A 14,783-nucleotide genomic window follows, 5' to 3' on the forward strand; every position below is an offset into this window, starting at 1 on the left:
ACTGCTATTGGGAATTGAAAATCCCAAGTCTAAAGACCCTGTTCATGAGCAATATGTAGGAACTACACAATCAAATGTCGAGGCAAAGTTACTTGCTCTCGAGGAAGCTGTGACGCAGACTCAAGCTACCCTGGATACTTTACACAGTGACATCCGTAACTTTTTTGGATATGTGAAGCATAGATATGTTGTGGTGGAATCAATGTTTCAAGAAATTATTCCCCACGGTCAACGGAATTTCCTTAGCTTCCCAGAAGAAATTATGTCAGCATTTAATGCCGAGGCATCTCCAGAGCCCAAGCAAGATGCAGCCGATCCTCCAGTTGATGAATCGAATCCTGCTCTGTACTATTCTGAAACCCCTAAATATCTGCCCACTATACCTGTCGAAGAAACACCTAGTCCTGTCCCTGCACCCGATCCTTCTCCTGCACCACGAAGTGGTCATCGTACCAAGACCACGGCTGGACGCATTGCGCGTCAGTACTCCAGTTCTTCCGAGTCCATCCCCGCACCACTACGCAAGCGCACCAAACGAGGAGCTGCTAGCACCTCCAAGGCAACACCACCACGTAAACATTGATGTACCTCACTTACATTCATTGTCATTTAGTTTGCATTTCATTGCATGAAATATAGTTTTTAATTAGTTTAGTTCTCTTTAAGCATTGAGGACAATGTTTCCCTTAGGTTTGGGGGAGTAGTGTTCTCGGTAGAACATATGCATGATAGCATTAGCGTAGTATTATGCCATGACATCAGTATATGGTAGAACAGTTAGATAAAATGTATTGAGGATACCCGATGATGATGAATTTGTTAGGCTAGAATCTGAATGTAAATGACTATTGAGAATGATATAACTCACTCTAGGGCTTGATGCTTTGTGAATTTTTTTACACGATTTGTATGTTCTTTATACTTAGAAAATTTGGAAATTTTTTATGAAGGAACTCTAGTTAGTTTTGGCATTGAAATATAGTATTGATCTTAAAATAAAAAAAATAACTCCCTTATATATAAAATTGTGAATAAATGTTTAGGCATAGCTGTAGAGGGACACTCTTCTTTGCCATGGCATTGCTTGAAACTCTCTTTAATAAATGGCAGCCATGTGCATATGAGTGAATGAAAGTAGTCACTAGATGACTCTACTTAACTAGCTCGGGGGTGAAAGGTATGCTCCCTTTTACCTAGAGTGTGGGAGAGTAGGTGTGATGAGCTGACTCCCTTCATAACATCATATAAAAAAAAGTTCATAAAAGAAAAAGGGAGTAAATAAAATATGCTTAATGAATGAGTAAATGTCTTGGCACAAACTAGGGGACTTGATTAGAAATTGTTTAAATTTGCTAAGTATAGATTGGATATAATCATGCATATACACTACCACAAAGGATCTTGACCTAGGGAAAAGTACTTGAATTCTCTATAAGTCTAACATGTTGAAGCCTATTTTTCTGAGGGTTGAAATTCAATTTTGTCCTACTGTCTTATTGTCGAACATTGCCATGACATTTTTCTTATGTAATTATTATCCATTGCTTGAGTACAAGCAATAGCTTAAGTTTGGGGGTGTGTTAACTTCCTAAAAAGGCTACTTTTAAGGCGTTTTTTGCTTAAGTTATTGTTTGTTTAAAAGCTCATTTTAGACATTTTAGGATTATGTAGTTGCATATAGTTGCATTTGTGGTAGTAGTGTTATTTTATTTCTTAATGATACTACTTGAGGGAAATGTGCAGTTTGTCTGTGGTGTGTAGGGAATAACAAGCAAAAAGGATTCTTTGGGAAGTAATGTCGCGGCATCACATGTTGCTGAAGCAGATTGAAATGCCTTGGAATTTCTGGCATAGAAAATGATAAAAATATACAGTTGTACGTGGACAGCTGGCTCTGCACGTGAATTGATTGCTGTAACCACCTGCCAAAGCTGCCAGAGGACCACTGCCACCTGGAGGATAAGGTTCATGCACTAAATGTGACTCTAGGGGTATGAGGGGTATTTTGCACCCAACAACCTCATCATTACCTGTAACACCCCCAACCCGTATCCGACCCGGATACGAGTCTGAAGTGTCACATTGACTTTTCAAACATTTATTCGTATAAAATAGTGAGTAATTTAAAAACTTGGATAACATTTAACTCATTCAAAACGTTTACAAAATATATCAGAGTTCATACAATTTATATCTTTAGACTACATGCCAACTACACTCTATATACCGTACATATATTTTCTGATCTGACAATTGGGTAAGGAGAACTGACCTGTCTTGCTCCTCTTAGCTCTTTACTCTTCTCACTTCTGTAACCTACGTGTGAAACAATCACACGCTAAGTCATTGACTTAGTGAGGCATAAAACATATAATAAAACTCTAACTCGTAATCATGCTTGAACAATTTCTACTAACATATCACATACAAGCACCATACCCACATATACATGTAATGATTCCTACCATGCACCTTTCATATAGATATATATATATATATATATATATATATACATATCCACACATACATATAATTATCTTATTTCCTATCATTATCATATTATCACCTTTCATATTTCTATTCTCTTGTTCATATAATCAATTAAGCTCATATCAATTATCTTATAGCATATACAATAATCACTAACACACATATATCATATACAGTACATTCCATGTTATCTCTTATTAGCCCATGTGCACCTGTGAGAACTGTAGATATGTGAGTCTATTGAGGTTGTGCACCACTATGTTGTCACCACAGCTCATATAAATGTCCCGAAGGACCTATCCAGAGGTCACAAAGACCCCGGTAACTATCCAGAGGTCATAAAGATCCTCGGTAACTGTCCAGAGGTCATAAAGATCCTCGGTAACTATCCATATGTTCCTTAGAACATAGGTATACTGTCCATATGTCTCGAAAGACATAGGTAAAACTGTCCATATGTTCCGTAGAACATAGGTAAACCCTCGACTCTTGGCATGCCAACTATACCTATAGCTCTTGTATCATATACTATGGGCATTTATTTATACATTTCGTATCACTTGTTCTTTCTCTTCTGTCACATACCACAGGTATGTGTAACCATATATCTCATATCATATCACCTGTATCACAAGTGCATGTATTCACGTAGATCGTTTCATATGACTTATACCATTTCTCATTTGTTCATGTAACTTGCATGTCATATCATGTAACATATAACACATAATCATATAGGCTTACGGTTTTATCACCTATCATGTTATTTCACTTATACACTTTTATATCACATAAACTCATATATATAGATCATGTCACATAACTTATCTCATAACTTATTTGATATTCCTATATATTCTCATCTTATAACTTATATTACCTATGCATATAACCTTATGAGCTATTCTTATATTACCCTATATCAACCATACTTTGTTTATCTCACTTTTCATATCATTCATTCAAAAGCATGTTAACACATATAATCATGCATACATACAATTTATGTCATGCATATACATATAATCATATATTCATGCATTAAACATAGGAAATAGACTTGTCACAAGTCTTGTTTCCATTTAGCATCATAAATGAATTAATATGCACTCACCTGGCCTCACTAGTCCATTTCAATCTCTTATCTTCCCTTTTTATCGATCTTACTTGTTAATGATTCCGGAACTCGTTTAGGCTCTGAATCTACATAATTATACATTTTAAGACAATTATTAGATACCTACACCTTTTAATTGGATACTAGCAACTTAAACGAACTTATTAAACCAATATTAACATTTTCCTTTAGGGGAATCGGTTCCCTCCTGTGGGGGTATCGGTTCCCCTCTGGCATTCTGGAATTCTATGTTCGTTTGAGGGGGTATCGGTTCCCCTTGAATGGGTACTGATTCCCCTTGCCCAGAAATCACATTTTTGAGCTTGAAATTCACTTCATTTCAGCTCCATACCTCATACTTCACTTCCATTAATATTCCTAACTTTCATCACATAATTAAACTCGTTTCTACTCCATAATCACTTCCTTAAACTCAAATCCTATCTTTTACATGATATTCAAGAATCATACTCAAATACCAACATGTTCTAACTTTAATTCTATCACCTTATACTTCTTAATTAGCTTGATAACAAGTCAAATCCAACTTCTAATTCTTATTATGACCTCTAATCCAATATTTCATTCAATGACTTCTAACCTTTAATCTCCCTTAACTTACAATTCTCTGAGTTTCTACAACTCTTTTTCCTTCTATAATCTTTCTTAAGGCTTCCATAATTAAAACCATGCTTGAATTTGAAGGATTAATCAAGAGAAATTAAACTCACCTTAGCTTGGGCTCTTCACGTTGAAGAAGAAAGAAGAGTCAAGAGTTATCTGGAAACTCTTGTTTCTTTCACTTGGATATTATAATACCCAATATCTATTATTTAATTATTATCTTTGCTCAATGACCCTTTTACCCTTTTAGTTCTCATTCACTTAATAATTCATCCTACCCAACATCTTTAATACTTCCTTCACTTTTCGATTAATTTAATTTGATCACTGACATTTTAAAATCTTACACTTTAATCACTAACCCGGTATGGAGGATGTTACAAATCTCCCCTCCTTATAAGAAAATTCGTCCTCGAATTTTCACTGCACATCTTAATAAGAACATATTTTCTAATGTTCTTATGTTGCTTCCCTGACTTATTCTTTCTTGTCATCATCAGAAACTTACTTTTCAATCCTTTAATTTTCCAACTATCTTTTTCGTTTATGCATTCATCTTCTGTTTAACAATCTTCATTGTATCCTCATAACTTTGATATCCTTATTTCTTATACCGAACTTTATTCTTTATCATCTCTTGTATTTTTATTTTCTTCTTTAAAGCCACTTTTTAAAACATACCAATGATTATCTCTTTGCCTACATCATATCTGTATGATCAAGATACATAACCACATCTAGATTCATATCATATTTGATTAACTCCACTTTATCTTTCCTCAAATCTTATAACTCTAGCACCTTTACTCTGACAGCTAGATAATAACTTTTGTTTAATCTAGGGCACAAGCCCTATTATACCAATCGTATACATCCTTTCCAATCTAAATTATTTAAAAATTCGCTTACTTAACTTATCAATTTCACCTCTATTCTCATACATCCTGAAATTTCTTTTACTCAAACTCAACATTCTGACTTCCTGTGTCCTATAATCTGATCATCGATATACACATTCTCAAACTCTTCTTATCAATCCTCAGCTTTACTCAAATATACAAATTCTTACTTCCTTTTCCTTTACTATACCACATTACTATGATCCAAATATGCAACTGTATCCAGATCCATTTCAAATTTGGTTATCATATCCTGACAATATCTTATAATCTTATAATTCCAGTACATTTTTATCACGTACTCTGGTTAGCCAATGCTAACTCTTTCCATCTAGAATACAAACTCTTTTACAACAATAACCGCGTTACTTGATCTTTAAACATCCTTATGGTGAAACTCGTTCACCATATTCCATCTTATCCACATAATAACAAACTTCTCAATTTAATTTCTCCACTATGGAGAAATGAACATCTTCTAGTATTATCTTCATATCATATATCCAAAGGTCTGTAACAACAGAGCCTTCCTCAAATTCACCCTTGAGATCGGGTGCTCATAACTCTTTTAACTATTTTGATACATTCATTCTATGAATTAACGAAGTATACAATTAAAAACATATCGGAATATCATTCAACCTCATGAATCATTCTCTAATCTTATACAGACATTCCCTGAGGTTTTCGCTCTTCTCCCTGCCTGGCCAGGGCAGGTGAATGCTATTACCTTCAGGTCTATCGTCTTGTATTTTACTTTGGAAACTCTCATATTTTCATGTGCTCATATCATTTCTTCTATCAGATATCACGTGTGCATATGCTCATCCAATTCATATTGTATAACATATGTCAATTGCATATGTTCACATGTCATCCATCATATCATATAAACATATATATAGATTTCATAAATCATTCTCAGTATTCACTTATCTTATATAACATAACAATTTAACTCTATTAACAAGACAACACACTCCTTATCCTATCAGATCAGAAATATTTTTTTTTCTCACTTTGTGTTGGCATGTACACTTTTTAAAACACTTTCAACTTCGTTTTTAGCCTAGAATCGGCTAAACCGTAGCTCTGATACCATTAAATGTAACACCCAACCCGTATCCGACCCGGATACGAGTCCGAAGTGTCACATTGACTTTTCAAACATTTATTCGTATAAAATAGTGAGTAATTTAAAAACTTGGATAACATTTAACTCATTCAAAACGTTTACAAAATATATCAGAGTTCATACAATTTATATCTTTAGACTACATGCCAACTACACTCTATATACCGTACATATATTTTCTGATCTGACAATTGGGTAAGGAGAACTGACCTGTCTTGCTCCTCTTAGCTCTTTACTCTTCTCACTTCTGTAACCTACGTGTGAAACAATCACACGCTAAGTCGTTGACTTAATGAGGCATAAAACATATAATAAAACTCTAACTCGTAATCATGCTTGAACAATTTCTACTAACATATCACATACAAGCACCATACCCACATATACATGTAATGATTCCTACCATGCACCTTTCATATAGATATATATATATATATATATATATATACATATCCACACATACATATAATTATCTTCTTTCCTATCATTATCATATTATCACCTTTCATATTTCTATTCTCTTGTTCATATAATCAATTAAGCTCATATCATATTATCTTATAGCATATACAATAATCACTAACACACATATATCATATACAGTACATTCCATGTTATCTCTTATTAGCCCATGTGCACATGTGAGAACTGTAGATATGTGAGTCTATTGAGGTTGTGCACCACTATGCTGTCACCACAGCTCATATAAATGTCCCGAAGGACCTATCCAGAGGTCACAAAGACCCCGGTAACTATCCAGAGGTCATAAAGATCCTCGGTAATTGTCCAGAGGTCATAAAGATCCTCGGTAACTGTCCATATGTTCCTTAGAACATAGGTATACTGTCTATATGTCTCGAAAGACATAGGTAAAACTGTCCATATGTTCCGTAGAACATAGGTAAACCCTCGACTCTTGGCATGCCAACTATACCTATAGCTCTCGTATCATATACTATGGGCATTTATTTATACATTTCGTATCACTTGTTCTTTCTCTTCTGTCACATACCACAGGTATGTGTAACCATATATCTCATATCATATCACTGTATCACAAGTGCATGTATTCACGTAGATCGTTTCATATGACTTATATCATTTCTCATTTGTTCATGTAACTTGCATGTCATATCATGTAACATATAACACATAATCATATAGGCTTACGGTTTTATCACCTATCATGTTATTTCACTTATACACTTTTATATCACATAAACTCATATATATAGATTATATCACATAACTTATCTCATAACTTATTTGATATTCCTATATATTCTCATCTTATAACTTATATTACCTATGCATATAACCTTATGAGCTATTCTTATATTACCCTATATCAACCATACTTTGTTTATCTCACTTTTCATATCATTCATTCAAAAGCATGTTAACACATATAATCATGCATACATACAATTTATGTCATGCATATACATATAATCATATATTCATGCATTAAACATAGGAAATATACTTGTCACAAGTCTTGTTTCCATTTAGCATCATAAATGAATTAATATGCACTCACCTGGCCTCACTAGTCCATTTCAATCTCTTATCTTCCCTTTTTATCGATCTTACTTGTCAATGATTCCGGAACTCGTTTAGGCTCTGAATCTACATAATTATACATTTTAAGACAATTATTAGATACCTACACCTTTTAATTGGATACTAGCAACTTAAACGAACTTATTAAACCAATATTAACATTTTCCTTTAGGGGGAATCGGTTCTCCTGTGGGGGTATCGGTTCCCCTCTGGCATTCTGGAATTCTATGTTCGTTTGAGGGGGTATCGGTTCCCCTTGAATGGGTACCGATTCCCCTTGCCCAGAAATCACATTTTTGAGCTTGAAATTCACTTCATTTCAGCTCCATACCTCATACTTCACTTCCATTAATATTCCTAACTTTCATCCACATAATTAAACTCGTTTCTACTCCATAATCACTTCCTTAAACTCAAAATCCTATCTTTTACATGATATTCAAGAATCATACTCAAATACCAACATGTTCTAACTTTAATTCTATCACCTTATACTTCTTAATTAGCTTGATAACAAGTCAAATCCAACTTCTAATTCTTATTATGACCTCTAATCCAATATTTCATTCAATGACTTCTAACCTTTAATCTCCCTTAACTTACAATTCTCTGAGTTTCTACAACTCTTTTTCCTTCTATAATCTTTCTTAAGGCTTCCATAATTAAAACCATGCTTGAATTTGAAGGATTAATCAAGAGAAATTAAACTCACCTTAGCTTGGGCTCTTCACGTTGAAGAAGAAAGAAGAGTCAAGAGTTATCTGGAAACTCTTGTTTCTTTCACTTGGATATTATAATACCCAATATCTATTATTTAATTATTATCTTTGCTCAATGACCCTTTTACCCTTTTAGTTCTCATTCACTTAATAATTCATCCTACCCAATATCTTTAATACTTCCTTCACTTTTCGATTAATTTAATTTGATCACTGACATTTTAAAATCTTACACTTTAATCACTAACCCGGTATGGAGGATGTTACATTACCCCTAGATATTTTTTATTATATATGACACCTCATGGGAAAGAGAAAGAAGGAAGAGAGACACACATACGCAAACTGTAGCAGAAAAATTCCTTTTTTATTTTCCTTCTTCTTCCTTAGGGTTTTTCTCCATTGATAAAGCTTCAAGGAGTGACGAGCTAAGCGTCGAGAGGAGCTAGTGAGCTAAGGTGGTTCGTAGTGGCCGAGGAGACCTCCAGGGACACGCGTCAAAGGCTTCTTCTCACTTCCCTTTTTGATGTTATTTTTATATTATTTATGGGTTGTTGGAACGAATATTTTCATGATTTATTTTGTAGATATTTTGAACCCCACCATAAACTAACTTATTTGGTAGTGGTTGGTTTAATGGATGTTTAAATTTTATTTTAATGGTATATTTAAGTTTATCTTGGTTCTTTATTTGTTTTGCTTATGAATGTTTCACCATCTAGGCTTGTAAGATGTATAGAAGTGTCATTTCTTAGATGAAGGTTAGGTGTTCGAGAGAAACCTAAGCTAAAAATACTTGTAAGTATTCGAGAGAAACGCAAGACAATATCCTCATAAGCAATGGGTTATAGTATTTTCAAGGGGCTTTGAACCGGTTTAGGAATACTATAACCTAATCCCTTAGATCTCAGGAGATACTAGGATAGGATTTCAACGACTAAAAAGGGTGTCTTTATTAATAGGGTAGGCTGGCCAATATCGTTGAGTGAGAGCAGATGCCTTGGCATCTATTCTGTTAGGTTTCTTTGAGAACACTTTAGGAAAGCCCTGTCGAGTAAGTAAAGATTAGATAGCTTAAATCTACCTGAGAGATAAGCTTAGCATCCTTAGATCAATCCCTATCATTCATTCCATTGGAAGCTTATCACATGAGGATTATATATTCATCGTTTTATTTGTTGTTTATTTACTGTTTTTACCATTTTTCATTGCCTCGACATTGCACCATTTGCAACATTAACATCTTATCTTGCCTCTGCATTTTCATCTGCTACACCATCAGACCATTCATCTACATCCACCTTCATACACTTTTCATTTGATGTGACATTTGTATATATTAAGACTAACTATACATAGATAGATTAGTGCTTAGCTTTGGTTGGACTTTTGTAATTTCACCCAATCCCTGTGGAGACGATACTCACTCATCACTTTATTACTTGAGCGATTGTATATACTTGCACATTATTTGCGTATAATTTTATAGTGCTCACAACACACAAACATAAACACCTACCTTTGAGAGGTTTATTTGTTTACTTCTTTTATCCTTTGTAAAGGGGAAAGGTTCCAGCTAAGCCCATGTAAAAGCTAGGGAAAGGTTCTAGTTTATCCCGTGAAAAACTAGGGAGTTGTAAAGGTATCTCTTTGTCCTCAAAAAGAAAGAACAAATTAATGGATTCGTTGGAAAATCCTTGGTGAAGAGCTAAGGTAGTGGATGTAAACTTGGTTGAGAAGTCGAACCATTATAAATCGTTGTGCAAATTTTCTATCTTTCAATCTCCTTACTCCCTAAACACAAGAACCGTCCCGACCCCTCTTGGCGAGCTCTTTCGGTTGTCGATTCGAGCTTCCAGAAATCCCAACAGAAAGGATGGAGGATCTCTCAGAAAACGTTTTGATTAATGATTTAATAAATATCCTTAAGGAAGGTTGGGTGGTGGAAGTAAGACATATTTGGCGTGAAGGCAATAAATGTGCTGATAAGTTGGTGAATCTTGCTCTACTTCAAGAATAAGACATCTCCATTTTGCAGGTGCCTCCAACTAAATTTCTTGCTTTGTTAGGAGCTGATATGAATGGAGTGGGCGAGTTGAGACGGTAGATTGTTTGCTTTTCTTCCAGTGTACCAAAAAAAGATTATGTTATAACTTCAATTAATTATTGATATGTTAAAAGTTTTAATATATTCAAAGAACTATGGTGAGAAACTAACATCCATTAATTATATGATTAATATCATTCTCCCCAACATATTAAGCTTTTAATCACACAAAATATTTTTAAGATTTATTTATTTATTTATTTATTTACTGATTTAAGATTGTCTATTTATTTATTTATTTATCTTTTGAATTAAGGTTGTGTATTTATTTTTAAACACTTTAAATAAATATTTTATAGTTAATATTTTCAAAACAACAAAACATGATTAGTTAGTATTTTATGTTTTAAAAAATATCAAATAGCTAGTTGTTTTCAACTGTAATTATTTATCAATTCATATAATTATTAATATATTTTTAAATTATTAATAATTTCTTTAATTAAAATGATATTCAATTGACCCAAACATCAACTCGATAATTAATTTTTTACATTATTTGGCCAAGATTAAAAAATATTTATTATTATTTAATATTTTCTACATTTTCAATTGAGATATAGTTGAAAAATAAAATAAGTATAAGATTGAGTAATAATAATTTTCGTATCATTTTATTGATAAATATATTGGTAATGACATTTAAATATGAAAAAAATTAATTGTAAGATAAATAACATATACTAATAAAAAATAAAAACAGCTTTATATTTAAATTACAAAAAACAAAAAAGAAGAAGAAGAAGAAAAAACTGAAAAAAAATTTATCATCTTATTTAAAAATTAAACTAATTTTTATCTTATCAGTAGTTTAAATATTTTTATTGTCCCTATACTATTTGTAAATTTAAAATTTAATCTCTTTTATTTAATCTTAACAATTTAAACGATTTTATAATTGAAGTTCACACGATAATGCTACTAAATAGTTTTCATTTAATGTAAATTTTATTCTAATTTAATCTCTTCGTAAATTTTGGATTGTAAATAACTTGTAAAATCTTATTATGTTTTTAGAAAAAAAAATAAAAGTTAATATATTCAATTGATCTTTAATTATTAAAGAATAAAAAAAAATATCAACAATCATTGGTCTAGTAGATAGGTACTAGGTCCCTTAAGCAAGATTAGAGGTTCAAATCTGACGTTTGAAAATGGAGAGAACTGGGTTGGGAGGGTCGCCCTTGCCTCTGCAGTACCCGATCTGGATTAGTCGATCAATAGATCGGATATTAATAATTAATTAAAAAAGAGTAAATTAATGTACGAAGAGTATAGGGACCGAAAAACAAATAGTCCCTTTAAACATACAATTTCATCAGTACAAAACTACCCCTCCGGACCAAGTCAATTGACCTTCACAGTATAAAATCTTCAAGAACATGAACCCTAAACAGAAATTTTATAAAGAATTTCCATTTCAAAGTAAAATCTCACATTTGTTTCATTGAATTCAGAAGCATACATCGTTCATTTCCATTTTCTCAGGTCAAGGAATCATGGGTGATGATAATCTCGAGTTAAGATTGTCTAGCACTCCAACGCCGTCTTCCCCACCGCCGGTGGCAGTTACGGATCCGGTGCAGGTGTCTCCGGCACAAGCACTGCTCTATGAATCACCAACTTCGCATCCACTTCAGTTGTCCCCTAACCTTTCTCTTTACAACGCTGTTTTTGCTTCTGAAGCGTCGTCTTCAGGCCCTCTTCTTCACCCACCACCAGAGGAGCTTGCTTTTTCTCCGTCCCCGAAGGATGTTCCTGGAAGCGGGGTGATCGCCGGAGGAGTCCCTTCACGAACCATACGTCATCGGAAGAACTCTACAAATGCTCCACGAGAAGGGAAGAGCGAGACCATTGAACCTCCATATCCATGGGCGACGAACCACCGAGCCACGGTTCATGAACTTCAACATTTGTTGTCTAATGGGATCCGTACCATCACTGGCGAAGTCCAATGCAAGCGGTGCGAGAGACAGTACAAGATGGAGTACGATTTGGAAGAGAAGTTCAAAGAAATCGGCAGTTACATAGCGCTGAACAAGCACTCCATGCACGACCGAGCACCATCTGTTTGGCGAAATCCCGTGTTACCCAGATGCAGGTTTTGCGGCCAAGAGAACTGCGCTAAGCTGGTGCTTTCCGGGAAGAAGAGAGCCATCAACTGGCTCTTCTTGCTGCTCGGCCAAATGATCGGTCGGTTGCTGCACTCTCGAACAGCTCAAGTATTTCTGCAAACACACCAAGACTGCCAAAGATCGCGTTATTTACATCGCTTATCTTTGTCTTTGCAAGCAACTCCATCCTACTGGCCCTTTCAATCGATATTCTTGATGGTTTCTAGAGATCGGATCGATTCCAGGAAGATTTCATATTATCTTGGTACGTATATCAAGCTACTTCGTTGATGATTTTACGTTTGTTCTTAGGTTTTTTCTGCAATTTGGGTCATCTGAGTGTACGTCGTTGATACAAAAACTACACCGTTCTTATTATTGCCAACATTTTCTTGTTCCATAAATGCTTGTTTCCTATAATGGTTTCCACTTTTCATAATCAATGCTGCATGAAAAATGAATCATGAAGCTTGAAGCATACAATAACATAGTACTTCTATTAGCTCTCCTATACATGTTTGTCTTTATGATTCATACGATGTGTCATATATGGTATGATTATCCGAGCAAGGGTATCGAATATACATGGTTATTTATTATATATTTAGGGTTTATCGTCTTATTTACATTTCGACATAAATTTAAATACGAATACTTTAAGAAAAATGAACAAAATATCCTATTAACACTAGCTGTTAGTTGTTTTTCTTTTCTTTTTATAGGTTTGAAGGGACAGGTTTGGATTAGCAGCAAGGAAATTGGGACAGTTTAGATCTTTTATTTTTTCTGGAGTCAATAATCTGTGTTCAAAACATATATAACAGACTGTTTGGTCTTTCATTTTCTTTCTACATGAACTAGTGATCTTGTTAATGCATATAATATTTAGTATTATCGACGAGGGTTTAGGGTATTGATATATGTTCTTTTTATTGTTGTTTTTATATATTTAAGGATTATTTTTTGTTCAAATTTTAAAAAATTGAGTTATGATTAATTATTGTCTAATTTTAAAATAAAGTTATAAAATAAGTATAATTCGAATATCTTAATTATATTTTTATTTTTCAATGGTATCTGATCTATTAACAAATTAATTCAGATAAGGTTTTATAGAGGCCTATTATGGAGCGATCCTCCAAATTATATTTGTTATATTCACAAATGCCAAAGTTTAAAGTTCCGACATTGTTTAAAGAATTTTGTATCTCATACAAAACTAACTAGTTATTGGTTCGAATATCTTCGTTCTTGACTCAAGATTTATATATTTATACACTTATTGGTTGAGTTAATTATAAAATATGATCCTAAACTATGACACTGTTCAATTTTGACCCTAGACTTTTAAACATTCTAATTTCATCCTCAAACTATTTTTTTATTTTAAATTAGTCCCCAAAATTTTGAACATACGAAATTCATCCTCAAACTATAACCCTCATTCTATATTGATTCTCAAACTTTTAAATATTCTAATTTCAACTTTGAAGTTTTGAATGATTTAGGGGATATTATTGGAGTGTTAAAAGTTTGGGGACTAAGAATAAGGGTTATAGTTTCAAGGATGAATTGGAATGTTAAAAAATTTAGGGACCAATTTAGAATGGGAGTCATAGTTTGGGAATGAAATTAAAATATTCAAAAGTTTAGAGACCAATTTATAGTAAGAGGCATAGTTTGGGAATATATGGTGCAATTAACTCTTAGTTGTTTAATTTGTCCGAAATAAATTTGGGTTAGGGATAAAGCTTTAATTAATCTCTTCAATCTTCATTTCATTATTTCTCCACAATAGTGAGTGAGACTTTTTGTTTATATTAGTATTGAATTTTTTATTCACTTTAGTCCCTAAATTAAAGTTAGATAAAATATCTTATTTTAATAAATAAATAAATGTATTAAATTACTAAAATAAACAATTTAATATCTACAACAGACAACACAAAATCTTCAATAACCAACAATGTTAGCAATTATATGAGTAAATTTTCACAGACAATCAAATATTAGAG

At 33.2% G+C, this 14,783-nt stretch overlaps 1 pseudogene; it reads left to right on the plus strand.

Moving 5' to 3' along the window:
* Positions 1-262: 262 nt before the first annotated feature.
* On the plus strand, positions 263-12,985 carry LOC120188470 (annotated as a pseudogene).
* Positions 12,986-14,783: the final 1,798 nt, after the last annotated feature.

This window comes from Hibiscus syriacus, unplaced genomic scaffold (assembly GCF_006381635.1).
Source record: "Hibiscus syriacus cultivar Baekdansim isolate YM2019G1 unplaced genomic scaffold, ASM638163v2 tig00116944_pilon, whole genome shotgun sequence".
NCBI lineage: Eukaryota > Viridiplantae > Streptophyta > Magnoliopsida > Malvales > Malvaceae > Hibiscus > Hibiscus syriacus.